The sequence below is a fragment of the Chamaea fasciata genome, unplaced genomic scaffold (assembly GCF_029207755.1).
Source record: "Chamaea fasciata isolate MVZ Bird 193981 ecotype frontalis unplaced genomic scaffold, bChaFas1.0.hap1 SCAF_2, whole genome shotgun sequence".
Classification (NCBI taxonomy): Eukaryota; Metazoa; Chordata; class Aves; order Passeriformes; family Sylviidae; genus Chamaea; species Chamaea fasciata.
Genome location: NW_027094087.1, coordinates 53,143,681 through 53,160,822, shown reverse-complemented (window position 1 = coordinate 53,160,822; position 17,142 = coordinate 53,143,681). Strand labels below are relative to the sequence as shown.

The 17,142-nt window shown below is 41.3% G+C and overlaps 1 long non-coding RNA gene across 1 annotated transcript in view; it reads right to left on the bottom strand.

Annotated features, from left to right (window-relative positions):
- LOC136285221 (uncharacterized) overlaps positions 1 to 17,142 on the bottom strand; it is a 72,501-nt gene that overhangs the window by 12,494 nt on the left and 42,865 nt on the right. The window contains exon 3 of the long non-coding RNA XR_010719394.1: positions 2,352 to 2,442. This is a non-coding gene — a long non-coding RNA (uncharacterized lncRNA). The remainder of the gene's footprint in view (positions 1 to 2,351; positions 2,443 to 17,142) is intronic.

Here is a 17,142-nt window from a genome sequence, read left to right as displayed (position 1 = left end):
AATACACCCCACCACCTTCCTTGCAAGTTTTACCTACTCTTTGGGTCATGAAACATTCATATTGACTACCAAGTACAAAATAGCTCTAGAAAAAAAACCCTAAAAATTAATATGGGCTAAAATTCAGCACAAAAATGTTCCAGAGAAAATCAACATCTTAAGTGGACTCTAATCATAACTGACAACTGCAGCACTCTTAAAAGATACTAGAGCTTGTAAAGGGGTAAGACTCGATTACTACATTACTGCAAAACTCTTTGCACTTTCTAAAAAAACATTCAGACTTGTCTTAAAGTTCTAAATACTTTAATATATACTAAATTTGTAAAAGGAAAGAAGGTGTGCATCTAATGAGAATAACATTCTGCAAATCCTTATTCCTGGTCGTGAGTCATTAGAACTACTTGTGTATATTAAAGTTTGTAGGATTAGGCCCTAAATGTAAAATCCCTTTGATTTACAGTTGTGAACCAGAAACCACCTTTTTTGCTGAATAAGAATCTATGAGAAATACTCTGAACCTGTGTCAGACCAAGGAACACTCCATCAAACTTTCACCTTTTAAATATCTCACAAGGGAGCCTTAGATACCTTTGCCTTGCAATATAATCCTGATTTTCATTAACAAGAATGTAACTGCTTTTGTACAGGAAAAAAAAAAAAAAGTACAAACTCAAACTCTTCAGTAAAATCCTAAAATCCCTATTTTCATAAAAAAGCTAGTAGAAAAAAGCAGGGGAAAGAGAAAAAAAAAAAAAAAAAAGAAAAAGAAAGAGGAAAAAAAAAAAGGAAAAAAAAAAGAAAAAAAAAAATCAATGCAGTACCTCCAAAGCAGTTTCTGGACAGACCGAAATATTTATATATTTGGGAGCACACTGGGCATATTACCCAAACAGGGTTACAGCTTTAATAGAGGTACTTTCACTGTATGTTTAATCACATAAAGGATTAAAACTGAAATAATTACCTACTCACTAATCACAAACTTCAAAGCTTATATAAAGTTAAGGTTTACTTCCTATACTTTCTGTATTCAAGGTCTTCTAGCTCAACTGATAATTTTCTCTAGGAGGCCTCAACTACCCTAAAATCATAGTATTCTATGAAAAATATATTCAGAACCCATCTGCCTCAAATACTTCTGTAAAAGAAGGTGTATTACTGGTAAATTCCACTAATTCTTCAGTGCTACCAGCCATGAGTTACAACAATGAGGAAATACGAAATTTACACCTCACTGGATTTGCTTGGTAGAAATTAGGAGTTACTGAGATAAACTGAAATTTTGGGGTTTTAAAACTTCTCTGATTTTATGGTACAATTACTTGCTACAAAAAAAAAAAGTGCTCTTAAAAGACAGACAGATTTGATTAAGGATAAAAACTGAATTCCAGCTGAAAGTTGGAATTGCTAAAGTCACAACATCTTCATAAAATTTGTTGTACTGTAATATATTCTGCTAATGATATAGCCTTACAGATTTTACTACTCCATTTAGTATTTAAACAAATTTACTCAATCCAAGACCAGTTACTATTTTAATTTCAATTGTCTGAGTAAATGGTTAGTTAAGACTATTCGTATATGAGTAGATAGGTTATGATTACTCTGAATGGATTTCTCAGTTTCAGCCAAATGAGCACTTTTGGTGCAAAGCAGGATTTGCAGTATGAGTGTAGCACAGTCCATATTAATTCCTCTTAATTGTTCAGTGTTTTACTATATAATATCTCTTTGCCAACAAATATGATAAATAAAATTTCTGACTATTCTGGTACAGATGGAGGGCTCTGAAGACCTATTTTTTTTTCCTGTTTTTTGCTTCTTTGCTTGTCAGGTAGCTAGTTTATTAATGCTTTTAATACCAAATTTTACACACTACATGGAAACACACCCAGCTAGCTCTCTATTCTATTCTTTAACACACCCTCCCAACAACAACAACAACAACAACAAGTTATTGAAAAATATTTTTTTTATATCATCCATACTTTGTTTGTGAATTAGCAACATTTCAGTTGGAGTAATTCCCAAGACAGGAATATGAGAACAAGACTATATGGAGAATTTATATAGCTCAAACAAATCAAGGCTATTGCAAACTCAGCTTTTTATACATATTTTTGGCCACTTCATTTCCTTCTGAGCACAGCCTGTGTTAATACTTTTACTTAGTGTTTTATAATTTTACAGGAGGAGTGTAAAGAAGAATTATTATAACAAATTATAAATTCTTGAACAATCCCATCAGACACAGCCTATTTTGAATAATCTGACTAAGTTATACTGCTCCGTACGTTTTTTAAAATAAAGAACATATGTAATAAGAGAAATGTTAATATAATATATACCATGCTTGTGCTCCATCAACCTTCCAGAGAGTTTTTCAATCACAGGAGTAAGCCGTTCTCCAAAATCAGCTCTCTATTGAAAGGTCAAAACCTGCAATAAAAATGTCATGTATTATAACATATTTCCAACACCCACAGTTTCATGGTTGATCCCCAAACATAGATGGAGGTCATCAGCTTGACCCTCACGTTGTCTGTGTTACAGGAAATCCTAATTTTAAAAATACTTTTTTTTAAAAAAAACCCAAACTGACTTGATTAGGAACACCTGTGATATGCCTCTTTATTATCAGAAGCCTCCTGAAACAAATCAGATTAGCATGTTTCTGCTTTCATTCTTCCCGCAGTATTTTAAGATGAAAGTAAGAGGAAGGAGGAGGAGAGAAAAAAAGTAAAAAAAAAAAAAAAAAGTAAAAAAAAAAAAAAAAGAGTAAGGGGTGCTGTTCTCCCTTCCTACCCACTAGCAATCCCTCCCTCCACCCTCAAACAAGAAAACAGGTATGTTTTTTTTAGTAAGTTAACTACTTAATGGATTACTACTGTCATATTTCTCTATTTCCTAAAATACGCTATTGACTGTTAAGTATTTAAATTCTACTGTTTCACTTTATGGAGTTAGATTTTTTTTTTTCCTCTTCAAGGCAGTACCATTATTGCCTTTATTAAAACACAGCCTACAAATATTTGCTACTTGAAAAAATAATGGAAAAATTACAGTGATATAATACATTCTGAGAAATGAAATAAAATTTAAAACCTAATTAAAAAAGCAGCAGCCCTGACCAGGTAAGAACAAAGTATAACTTGACAACTGCAGTAACTATAGCCAAATAGCCACTGAAGGAAATATTGCATTCACACAGTCAAAATCTTAAATCTGTTTTGACTTTATTTGAACTTTTTCATTGCAGACACCATAACAAGGCACATCCTATGGCTAATAAATGAGTAGCTGATGCCTAGATCAGGACACCTGCTTACAAATACTTTCATAAATTTAATCTTTATTCTTTAAGTATATTCCAGAAAATACTACAACCCCCTCACAGCTATGGACTTATATTTAAACACCCTGCTTTAACAAGAAAAAAGAGTTGGTATTTTCATGTATTCCACACATCATCTATTTCATTTTTTTAACAAAAAGTTTTTGTTCTTAAACCAAACCCACCAAAGTTGTGGTCCCCCTCTGTGCTTATATTGAGATTTAACATACTTGAAGATTATATTGAAACTGGACTTACATAAAGCTATTTAAAATGAAAATACATGCCTAAGCCTCATATGATGTGTAATTATCTTCTCCTCAGACCAGATCTTCAAGTGAATTTCAGCTCATGAGAAATAAAATAATTAGCTGTAACCAGATTCAAGGTTGAAAAGTTTATTAATAATCTATTTACTGCAGATACACTCACTGCAGTGTCTGAAAACAAACGAAATAGTCACGGGGCGGGGGGGGTCCTGCTTTTAACAGTGGTTTCCTTTAGACATTAATAATGAGCACTGAAAGTCACTCCTATGTTTCAATTATGAGCAATAGGACAATATCGCCTCCAGTTTTAGAAGACACCTTGGGAAACTTTGAACAAAATAAAATCTAAATGTACATAATTTACATTTGCTCCTGTTGTATGCATTTGGTAATAAGTGTGTGTGTGTGTGATGCCATCCTTATACACTAGCAACTGTCCACTATTGAGCTTAGGAAAAGTGTTAAGAATTAGATAAAGTTTTAAAATTTAGTATTCTCTGTAAAAAGAACTTTTTTTTTTTGTTTTAATGATTCACTAAAAATATTATTACATGCAAATATTAGAATAAAAATTGACCAACCTTAAGTGTTAGCTAGACTAGAGCTCAAGTTGTGCACCCTCCTCTAATACTCAAACAAATCTTCTGAAGTTCACACACAGCATTCAAAGCTAAGATCAGAACTATTCCACAATTGTGGTAATATCAACTGCATCACAAAGTTCTGTTACTCTAATGAGTGTTTTAAAAACTTACAGGAAAGGGTTAAAAAAATAATTAGTACGGACATTGCCTTCTACCCTTATGGGCAGAAATTTTTACACCTAGCCTGCTCTGAATATTTCTGAAATTGTCCAGTATCCATAATTCAGACATGTTTCACTAAACTGATTCCTTTTGAAATCCAACTTATGTATTAATACACCAGTAATCTAAAGATTTGACACACTCAAATTCCTGCCAATAATGCACAAAAAAAAAAAAAATTGCAAAGCAACATTTTCACCGACTAAAAGAGGTCACTGGAAATCTGTGGCTACACCTCTTTACTCTGTCTGACATCCCCTTTCTATTTGAGGGGCATATCACCTTTTTTTCCTATCTTTAAAATACATTACTAGTTCTATTAAAAAAAATAGATGGCTGTGAGAAGAGTCAGAGTTAGGGGACTAAGTACAAAAACAATTTGGGCAGCCTGTTCAAACAAAATTTTCCAAGTATTACTGATAATAGAAAACATAATTTTTTGAAATCAGGTTCCAGTGTTAGGTATTAAATGTTTACAACTTATAATAATAAGTAAGTGAAAAAAAAAATCCAAAACGTGGTGAACACTTATTGGTGTATATGAAGCTATTTTTAGCTTTAAAAACTTTCTGATAAAAATATTTTTGTTTCTACACAAAAGCCTACAATTTCATTCCCTATTTCTTTCACAGGCAGTCAAAACTAGTCCAAGATGCGCTCTACCCTTGACAGTTTGTAATGAATGTGAATTACTCAAATAACTTGCAATGGGCCTTTGGGTGTGGGTGGATGACTGCATCTACAAAGCAGAAAACCTGCAGCATATTCACAGAGAACAGCAATAAGCTTCTTGGTCCTCTCTTACATAGTCAGTAGTTAATTGCTCCCCAGAGCAAACAAGAAAACCCAGTAAGGTCGTATAAAAAAAGGACCACGAACTGATATGTGGCTACTTTTCCTGTAAAGCAAGCTCGTGTGCTTTTCCATGTGTCCAAATGTATCAGAAAAGCAGGGATACACCTGTTGGGATGGCTACTGACATTCCACATGGGTGAGATGTGCACCTTCACACAGTGTTCACAGGCAGGGCACACAGAGCCAGGTAGTTTGTATGCATTTCCAGTTGTACTTCACTGCAGAATTTGACTTATTAGTCATAAAAATAATTAAGGAATTAAAGACTCCAATTTATTTTTCCTTCCGTGACATTATCTTTGGGATGGAATAGCAATAGGTTCAGAATTCCAGAAGCGAAGGATAAAAAACCCTAAACAACGAACTGAACAGAAAAGGAACCCCATACCTTGGTATCATATATGTAGTCTGCCTTTAAAATGTTACTGCAATGAGCTTCCTATAAAGTACTAGCCTAACACATAAAAAAGTCACATAGATACACAGTCACACTTTCAAATTACTGTTATTTCTGAAAATTAAAAATTCTCAAGAGTTACTTCAAGCGTCAGTAGATTTGTATCTATAAAATAAGAGGATACCTCTTGCAAACTTTCAAGTTAACTTCAGAAGAGAAAAAAAAAAAACCAAGCCCCAATCAAATGAAGCTTATTTGGATGCTTTTCCTAAGAATCAAGATAAAGGATTAGACTCAAAAGAAACAAAGGACAAAAATTAAAAAAAAAAAAAAATTACACACTATGCTATATGTTATACCTAAGCAAGATTTAATTAAGCTTTAATAGAACTTTAACTTTCACTTATTGATAAAATATAAATATATACATTTAGATATTTAAGTTCAATTGATATTTCCTCCAAATGTAACATTTCCAGGGCCAAGTAATACCAGTTAATGTTTGACATTTTAACTGAGGTAAAAAATGCAAGCAGCTCTACAAGGGTCTATTTAAGCTACAAGATTTTTTCCCCCTAAAATAACTCAAAATAAGGAGTACATCAAATGTAAGAAAGGAAAAGTTACTTAAAATACACGATATATTCATGTTAGATTGCTTACTGCTTTCATTTTAGCCACACCCACCTTTATGTAATTGTAAAATATGAGAACAGTGCAGCTGAGAAATAAGAAAGCTTAAAAGAACAGTTGTTTCGTGTAGTCAAATGTGCTAAGCCCAGATTTTCATTAAAATGAAAAATAGCTATAAATTGCATGCTATTGAACATGACTATCGAATAGTGGGGAAAATGCACACGCACCTGTACAACACTGAATTATAGGGGTTTTTTTGTAAATTAGCTATGAGTCAGGACAGTTATTTCATTGAAAGTGAAAGTCAGTATTTGTGAGTGCACTTCCAAAGCTGAGCAGTGTAAATCTCTTCAAATCCTGATATTTCGAAGTATACACAGCTACACTTGAAACAGCTTTGTGCACATTCCCATACTGACTGCTAAAAATGTTTCTGAAAACACTCTGAAAGTAATGATGCAGAGCTAAAGAAATGAGTGCTAAATCTCAATAGGATCTCTTTTAGTATCTCAATTTCAAGGATTAAACAGAATTTTCTACCAGGGCACAAAGGTATGAATCGCAGAGACAAACTAAGCAGCTATTCCCAAGAAAAAAATAACTGGAAAAGTGTAATTTATGTACTAGATTAAAAGAATCCAGGGAATCTAGGGATTCGAGACAGAAAAATCTCCTTGAACTCTTGGATTTCTGCATTACACAGAAAATACCTTGAATCACAACCCAGTTGCCATGCTGGAAACGCTAAGTTTTGCATTTCACTTTAAGAATGAATACAAGCTCTCAGCCATGTACACAGAAATCTTTTGTACAGCACTTCTGCACCCCAACTCTTCTCTACGTCCCTCCTACGTCCCTGGGTTAACTCGTTATTTTCGGTGGCCGGGGTGCTAAGCGCAAGGCGGCCGCTTCTGGCTTTGAACGCCGCGGAGGGATGCGCGGGGGGGGGGGGGGGGGGGGGGGGTAGCGGGGGGACGGCGGGGGGGGGAGGAAGAGGAGCGCGGAAAGGCTGTGACCCGGTCCAACCTCCCGGCCCCAGCCCCGCGGGCAACCAGGGGGGGCAGCAACCGGTGTAGCCTCCGCTGAACGGGCGCCTTAACGGGGGGCCCGATGCTGCATTCGCTGCGCATCCTGCGCGCCCGCCAGCTCGACGGCAGCCCCGGGCGCCCGCCGCTCGCACGGCAGCGGGGAAAATATCCATACGCCTTCCTGCCTCCGGAAAAAAAAAAATTAAAATAATAATGATTCAAAAAAAAAAAAAAAAAGATCGGGCGGCCAAAAGTGAAGAGGGAAGTAGGAAGAGGAATAAAAAGTAACGCTTAGAAATTGTGGCTGAGAAGGAGCCCGCTGGCCTGGCAGCGCCCGAGCTCCCTCCCTGCCCCGCCGCACGGTGCTGTCCCCGCCGGCGCTCCCGCCACAAAAAGATGCCTTGTGAGCCCGTGTGCGCAACTCCGAAACGCGAGCGCCCACGCCAGAGCCGGCCCCGAGGGGGTTAAACGGCGTCGTGGAGAAAAAGGCACCGTGTCACATATTATGTGTGTATGTATGCGTGTGTGTGTGTGTACGGAGGGGGAATCGCCCAGCGCTCAGGCTGCGAGAGATCTCGGAGCCTATCACAATAAGCACGATCGCGGCTCATACAGCTACGAAAGACCGAGAGCTGCTGGCCACCGAGAAATGACATAGAAACAACCACCAAAAAATAGCTAAGCCAATGACAAATAGCGACCCGGGTGACAGAGACAGAGAATTTTGTAGGCGGAGAAGAGGAGGTGAATGGCCAGCTCTGATCACAGTATTACGCTGGGCTATCTATGGGGAGGGTATTTACTCGGTTTTGGGGTGAGTGGGAGGAGAGGAAAAACACCTACAAATAGCTGGCACGATTCAAATGGTCTCGGATTATGTTTCCCCCCCTCCAGTCCAGGAAGGAAACTCGCGTTTTAACGCTACGAGGGGGAAAAAATAGCTCTGTGCAATAGGGGATGAAGAGCACTTTGGTCATTCGTTAATACCCAAAGGGGCAGAGATGATAAATGTGACAGCATGTGGCAGCACGACCGTCACCCGGGTTCCTGCAAAAGGCGGCTCCGTATCGCGACACGGGAAATTAAGCGATTGGTGGGAGGTGGAGAAAGCGCTTAAACGGAGAAGTTAATCTGCTAACATGGAGAGGAAACAAACGGAGAAAAAAACCCCGAAGGTTGTCCTCTATTTTTTTTTTGGGTGGGGGGGGGGTGCGGGGGGAGAAGGGAAGGGGAAGAGAAAGAGCGAAGGGGCATTAATCCAGCTTACGAAAACACGGGGAGAGAGGAAGGAGGAGGCGGGGGGGGGAGGGGGGGGTTGGGGGCGGCGGGCGAGAAAGGGAGATGTGCATGTAAGTGTGGAAGTCATCCTGTCTGCTGCTGCTGCAGAGCCGGGAGGCAGGAGCCTCCGTGTCCCGGGCGCTGCCCCGAAATTTCCACGGCGGAGAGCCGGGGGGAGAAGGCGGGAGGGAGTGATCTACTGGCGAGGGCGGGGGGGGGATGGTAGGGAGCGAAGGGGAGATGAGGGGGGAAGTCTGTCCTGTCATGTCCCGGGAGTGCGGGGCATCGGGACCCTCTGGAGCACCAGCTGTCCCGCGGCTCCCGCCCGCCCCCCCGCCCGCCTCCGCGCCGCTCTACCCGGGCCGGGTGTAAGCGGCGCTCCCGGGATCCCCGCCCGGGCGCGGTGCCGCCCCGGGGGAGCAAGCGGGTTACCTGCCGGAGGAGACGGCCGCTCCCGACCGCTAATGCTGAGGGAAGCGAGTGACAGATCCGCCCAGGACCTGCCGCCGCCTCCCGGAGCCTCCCGCCGGCTGCCTGCCGGGCTCCCGAGGTGACTTTTCCCGGCGGCGGGGTGCAGGTTGCCCCCGTTTTCCAAAGACGCTCTTCCCCCGCCCGCCCAGCTCCCCTCTGCCCCAGCCGCGCCCGCTCCCTCCTGGTTCTTACCGCCTGTGCGGGCGGCGGCAGCGGCGGCACTCGCTCCGAAGCGCGACGGTGAGGGTGGAAGCGGGGTAGCGGAGGGGAAGGGAGGTGAGTTTCGCGGGGCGGGAGGGCGGGCGGCCCCCGCGCCTCCCCCGCGGCGGCGGCAGCAGCGATGCGATCGGGCATCACTCGAAAATGGCGCCGAAAGAGCGGAGGGCTCTTCATTCAAATTCGTTAGCGCCAGCCCCGCCGCCCCGGGGCATGCCGGGAACGGGGGGGGGCGCGCGGGGGCTGAGGCGGCAGCGCCGCACGGACACGGCGCTCGCTGTCAATGCCGCCCCTCCCCCCCCGCCGCTCCCGCCGCCCGCGCGCGCGCTCCACGCCCTCCCCGCTCACCGCGCGCTCCCGACCCAACCGCCGCTAATGGGGAAAGGGGGGGGTGGGGGGGAAGAGAGGGAAGGAGGGAGGGAGAAAGAGAGAGGGAGAGAGAGAGGGAAATGTCACCCGGAGCCCGGGCCCGCGGGGGAGAGGTGGCGCGTTAGAGATGTGTGTGGGAGAGAGGGAGCGAGAGAGAGAGAGAGAGAGGGAGAGAGGGGGAGCGAGACCTCCGCTGGCCCCGCGAACTTGTCAAGGTAAAGGCGCCGGTGGAAGGGAGGGGGGTGGATAGGGGGGCACGACAGCGGATTTTGGGAAGGTAGGGAAAGGAAGCCCGGCTGGGGGAGGGGGATGTGCGCCGAGAGGACCTGAGGAAAATATGAACAGCGCCTCCCCCCCGCGCCTCAAAGGACCCCCGCGGCTCTCGCTGCTCTCAGGTTGCAGCCTGACCCCCCTTGTCCCCCCCCATGGCCGCGCACCCCGCCGCAGCCAGAGGAGGGTTCGGAGCGCTCGGCGCTTGCCCGCAGCGCGTGGGCCCGATCCCGATCCCGGATCCCGACTGGCGGCCGCCGCTCCCCATCCCCCTCCTGCCGCCGCACCGGCTCCGGGCGGCAGCGCCCCGGGGCGCCCCCGGCCACCCCCGGCCGGGCTTGCGAGCAGCCCCCGAGCGGCGGAGCGGGGCTGTGTGGGCTCATCCCGGGACAGAGCGGGCCCGGAGCGCACTACACTGGTCATTGCAAAAAAAACCCCCAAACAAACAACAAACCAAAAAAACCCCCAAAAACAACAGACACCCAAACCAACAAAAAAGCCCCACACCACAAAAAAAAAAAAAAGGGGGGGGGGGCAAAAAGCCCTCTCGGAGGAACCTGACCGAGCGAGGTTCGACTCGGGCAGCGCTCTCGCCTCGGCTGCGCGTAGAGCGCTCGGAGAGAAGGCGAACTTTCATTTTCACGCCGCATCCTCCCCTTCGCACCAAGCTGTGACTGATCGTAAGGTACCTGATGGCCGGGTTAGTGCTCCCACCCGCGTTTCAGGGATGGGGAAGACGAGATGGAGGTTAGCGAGCTGCCGAAAGCCGCGGGGGGAAGGCAGGCTACAGTGCCGCCCGATCCACTCGCCGCCTGCACTTGACTTGTGCCTCATGAAGGTCCTTCCCTGGGAGCTCCGCGGACCCTGCCTCGGCTGGGAGACCCAGCGCATCCGTGCCAGCCGCTCCTCGGGCTTTCTGCCTTCAGCGTTTCGGGGTTTTTTTCTTAATCCTGTGCACTTTTTAGAAAGGGAAAAGGAAGCAGGGGCCTCAGACCTGCAAACTGTTGTTCTCATGACTTAGGGGAAGATTTTTCAAAAGTACATAATGGGAGTCTGGGAGTTCTGTTCCCACTGACTTTCAAAATCTTCCCTTCACGTCTGTGAGCAAGTCCTCTTGAACTCGGTTGGACTGCTGGCAGACGAGCGGTAGCAGGCTCAGGGCCTAATGCTTTTCATGATTCCACTGCTCCTGCTAGAGCTGCATTGACAAAATATAAGCAGAACAAGTTTTGAAAGGGAGAGGTAATTTCTCTTTTTTTTTTTTTTTTTTTTTTTTTTTTTTTTTTTTTTTTTTTCTCCTTTAAACCACTGCTACTGTACAGGACACCAGGCTTTTGGGCTCAAAAAGCTTAGACCATCATGGCTACGAAAACTGCTGTTGCTCAGAGACTATGTAATTCTGGAGTGCCTTAAGGAAAAAAGTAGTGCCATGCAACATGTAAGTAATCACACAGCTAGTATTATGCATTTATGTTATTATATTTTCGTCTGGATTGAAGTTTAGTGCTGCTAAAAAACCTGATTCCTAGTTTTTTTAAACCAGGTTCTCAGTGAAAATGAGCCAGATGACAAATCTTCAGATCATAAAGCCATTCTCTAAAAAGGAGGAAATATAAATGAATTGCAGTATGTTCACTTTTTTGCTCTTCTTTTATTAAAATTACTCTGAGCAAAATTTTCAAAAAGTGTGCCTTTCAACTGAAAACAATGATAGTACCTGTTTTCTAATTTTTTTGTCCTGAAGGTTATGTGCCTGTGAACAGAAAACTTTGCAGTAGCAATAGGCAGTGAAAACAGTAAAGAAAAATATGAAATTATGGTGTTGCTGATACCACTTCTCTGTACTTAGATTATGTATAGTTTTGCCCTAAAATAATTCTAGTTATTATTTTTCACCCATTTTTCCAACCCTTAAATAAAAAAATGTGTAGAAAATAGTATGTCAGTGTTCTGTGATACTCTGTTTCTATGATACATAGTATTCTCTAATATGAATAGGACACTACTGTCTTTTCGGATACCATTCCTAAGGTTTCATTAAGATTTTTGATGAAAGTGAAATTTTTACATCCCCTAATATCTAGTACTTGCTCTCAGGTTCCATTCACATAGGCCCCAGTTCTGCACAGACTGAAATGTATATTATCATGTGTAAGCACACTAAGTAGTGCTCTTCATTATCATGCTCGTGTGTTTTGGACTTACAAAGCTAGTAGTGACATTACACAATCATTATTCTCAGAATTACTTAGGACTGCATAAAGCTTAAACCTAATGTAATAGTCTTAGTTTGCACCTTCTATCCATATCTCTTAAATAATGGACAATTATAATAATTTCTGGATCAGAATGGGTAAATATTTAACTGAGAATTAGAACAAGGGAGAAAGGCAGTTGCTGTAGTGTAAAAATCCATGTAGGAGGAGGTGGCTATTGCATTCTTTAGCTGTAGCATCTGGGAGAGGATCATCAGTGTGTTTCCTCAGTGACTAGCCAAGCCAAAAAGTCACAGCAGGAACACAGCTGAGGACAGAAGGAAAAGAAGGGGATTTTGAGCCTCACCAAAAGGTCAATCCTTTAGATCAAATTTTCATCCCAAACAAATTGGACTCATCAGAGTCCAACTGGACTCATCAGAGTGGTGGATGTCCTATCTGCTGTGGTAGCAGATATGAGGTTAAGCTGCAGTTTCTGTAATCAACTCCTTTCTTCCTGCAGTTCTCATTACAGCACTATCTGAACACCTCCTCATAGTGCCTGTCCTGTGTTCGTCTCCTCAGAGAGTGCCATTAAATTGTCAGAGAATCTCCTCATACGGTAATAAGTTACATGACCAGCATTTGTCCTGTTATCTGTTCTTTTGTTGCCAAGGGAAGGAGCATGTGCAATTGAATGTTTTCAGTTTATTGTATCTGTCTTTTCTTCCATACAAGTTCTGTCTTTATATTAGTGAGGTAAGGCTGAAGTAATGTGTTTCATTCTTCAAGCAAGGTGCAGTTAAATTTCTGGTGGCCCTTAGCTCTTAGGCAGTTTCATTCCTTAGACTTTCACCACCCTGAGAAAGTTCTGTCTGTAGAACTTTCAGCTTTTTTTCCCACTTCTTGCACAGATCCTCTTATGTCAGACAAGAGAAACTGCTGATAACTGGATCCAGTCTAGAGGCCTAGAAGGCACCTCTTCAGGAATCCCAGGTTTATGCCGTGGAGAATCCTGAGACCCCGAATTTGTAAATTAAAAGTCAGAAAATCAGTATAAAGAGAGGCTTGTAATAACCTACATTGCTGAGATGACATCCCCCCAGCTTCCTGTACTTGGAGTTTCCTATATGCAGCGGCTTCATGCATGGATATACTGGATTGCTTAGATCCAGTTGAGAGGTGGCAAAACCAAAGTAAGGCACTTGTCTGCTGAAATGACACAGAAGCTCATAACTAGGGATGGTTAGAAAGCTGGAGGCTGTCTTCTGGCTCAGGCATGCATTACTTTACAAATTACCTTGCTATGTGTTTTTAAGATTTATTTTACAACTACGAGGATTAGAGGAATTTGTTGTAATGAAAACTGGCATTGTGTCATTACTATGTAACGTTTTAGTTAGATTATTTGGCTTGCCTGGCTTCTTGCATGTCATTCCATTTCATCTGGAAAGTTCCTAGGTAGTTAGACCAATTGGGGGACACTAAGTTACACCCACAAGATTATAATAATTGCTCACCTACGTATTGTTTTGGTATTCATTGTAATGTATATAGACATAGAGGCAGTGCAAATTTGAATTTTTTCCTACTTATTTTTCTAATTTGAGCCCTGTCTTGCCCCTGATGCTCAGCCAGCCTTCTAGATCCTTGTTATAGGTTCATCTAAGCCTCCCTTCAGGCCTCCCCTGTAAATTTTGTATCACTTATAAGTTTAAAGTTTCAGTTTAAAAACCAAGTAACTGTAGTTGGGCATCCTCCTTCATGTGTGTTTTGCTTTCTTGCTGTAGCCATTCAGTCTCTAATTTACCCTGACAAATACAGGATTTGGAATTCATTGCTTTTGCAATTTTAGTGTGCTTGCAATGATAGAGGTTGTAATCTAGAAAGGACTAAAGTGGACAGCATTTGTTACTGTACAATGAAAACAGAGTTTTGAATTTGCCAGAATAAATCTGATCTAAGGATTCTTCTAAAGACTGTAAGGACTGCAAGAAGTATGTGCTGGCTTAGGACATGCATATACTTTATTAGATTTCCTATGAACTTCCATATGAAAAATAAAACTAGGGTTTTTTTCTTTCACCTCCTAAGTTTTCAATAGCAAACATTCAATTTGGATTTTTTTTAAGCCTCTAAAATGCTAAATATAGCATAAAGACTAGTGGCATAGTCATTGAAAGGTTGGATTTTTGTATTTTGTTAGCGTCTTCTTATCTGTATCTGTAGGCCTGACTCACAATAACAAACATATCCCTGAGGATTTAAGAAAGGATTTGGTATTAAACTTAGGTTCTGTTGTGAAGTTTTGCTTAAATGGTCTAACTGTAACTTCTAAACATTTTAATATTTTTGTGGATTTGATGTTGTGAAAAGTTCTGGCTTGGTATCTGTGAAAACTGAAGCCCATTTTTTATTAATGGATTAATTACAGCAGAACAGTGGCCAAGTGATCTTCACACCACCCATGAACTTCAACCTTGAACCAAAGAAGACTCATCCAATGGTGAGAAAAGAGTGTGGTTGTCGTAACTGTTAAGTTAGGGATGCTCCATTATAATTTTTTTGCTGTTTAGCACTGATTCTGTTATTTCATAGGTAATGAAGTTACATTTTTGTAGGGTAATTTCTGAGACCATAACCTAATTTCTCCTCCACACCCCGTATTTCAGCTGTTAATTTTTCAAGCTTTGCTTTATACCTTGCTGTCCTTAACTTCAAAAATAATTGTTAGTGGCACACTGAATTCATTAGTTGATTTCTTTATTACTTTCTTTAACCTTAGTCCCATGCATGTCCTTAACTCTGTTCATATGAATATTTTTATTAGTAGCACTACTTAGAAGAGTGAACTTCAGGATATATGAAACTGTTTGAAACACTGAAGTTTAAATTTTGCAGATGTGTATGCTTGCAACTAAATTAAATGCTACTGAAATGAAGGTAGGAGTGGGGGATCTGAAAGTGCTTTTAGCTAGTATTCGTTTGTTTGCTCTTTTGCCATACAATTTTTTTTCTTGTAAGACTGATGCAAGATGTTAATTTACTTCTCTAGTTTCCCAGTTTCTGGGAAATTTTTAACTCTGAGCTTCACAACATTTATAAAATTTTTGTAGTGCTCATAATTCTCCTGAGAAGAACAAAACATTGTTTTGTTTAGCTGTTTTGTGAAAAGGTGACTGAGTATAGAAGAACTGTTTCTCTCTTTATTTCACTGCCTCAATCAGGTCTTTAATCCTATTCATAAGAATCACTAGGTAATGATTTTTATATGTATGGATTTATTAAGCATAGCTCTAAAAAATGAGAAGTTTCCTTTCCTTTAGAGATATCAATAAAGGATGGAATATTGGTAGCAGGGGCTTGCTTGTGTAAGAATGTAGTTGTTACATGATGTTGTTGTTGACTTCCTGGTAATTTAGATAGGTGACAGTTTAAAATAATGGTGCACAGAATGATACATAGTTCAGGAGATGGATCACAGTGACCTGAAGTTCAGAGAATGCAGAGAGATGACCCAGACCTTTTCTGGTATCTCAATAAATGGCTCAATTCCTGTTTTCCTTTAGTGACTGTATTGTAAAGTAAGGAGTAGAAGGGACAGAACCCTATTAGTGGCTTATGATTTCCACAGTTTATCCTCTTGGAATATGGGATATTAACCCTGTCTCAACTGTTTACCAAGCTGGGTTTGGAAGCACAAATGTGTTTAAATAGTCAAGACAGATGCTGAGCCCTTTATGCCAGCATCTGAGCTACACCCTGTGTTAAGAATTACTTGAGTACTGTTATCAACCACTAAACTTATTTAATCTTTTCCAGAGCTCTTTACCATTTCATGTTTTAAAAACAAGGTTTAATACTTAAACCAGAAGGAAGCAGAAGTTTTCAGGCACAGTGCATTGAGATGTAACCCAGAGGTCATTTATTTTTAATACAGATTCAACAATCTGTTTCTTTGTTCTTTCTCAGCCATTTTTTCTTTAGTTTTCTTTTAGAGAGCTGATTCTTGAATTAACTTTGAGCATTTAACTATCTGCATTCTCTTCATCAAACGATCTTGCACTTGAGTAAAAATACTTGCATGAGTAAGCCTGAATCCACGTTAGTTCCTTGCATCTTGTATTTGACTTTGCCTGTCTGATAACCAATGGGCTGAATCCTGACTAGCACTGAAGTGTGAGTCTCAGTGTTATTAGGGTAAGGAGCTGAGGCTCAGTTTTGAATGTGTTTTTGGTACTACAGTCCCAGTGAAAGATAACAATAGGATGTAAATTGATTTCCAAATTTAGGTGCTTCTTTAGTTGCTCAGCTGAGCAGAGTTTAGCTACTCCAAGTGCTTATAGTTAAATGGTTTTAAGGTTTTCTTAAGGCATTTTTTGAATTGATGTAATTCTTTCACTTCGACAGAAGGAGAAGTAGGCCCATGTCAAACAGTTTTGAAAAACTTGTTTTCATTACCCTGCTTAGAATATAACTTTGTTTCTGTTGTTCCATTCCCTTTTGTTGAATCACTTTCACTTCCTTGAATCTTATACCTGTTGTGTCCTGCTAACCTTTCCTCTAATGACCAGTTTTCTATTAACTTTTCCACACTGATTATTCTTTGTCTCTCTTCTTTTTTACTGGAGTTTTAGAGAAGTCATTATACTTTTTCAATTTCTTTCCTTCCTTCATCAGCTGCTGGAATCCAGCAACAAATAAACCCCTCTGGTTTCAAGTTTTCCTTTTTAGTGAGAAATACACAAGTTAAAAATGTAGTGCTGTATCAATAGAAAGGGTAAACAGAGCATTGTGGATGCTATTTATAGAAAAGGAACTGGGTTTTACATATTATTAAAAACTATTCCCTAATTTGGGATATCAGGATCCAGGCAGTAAGATCAGGATTTAAGGTGATGCTTTAAAAATCACTATGCTTATTCAAAAACAAACAAACAAACAAACAAACCCCCCCAAAAAACACCAACCCCCCCCCCCAAAAAACCCCCACCAAAACCCCCTCCCCCAAAAAC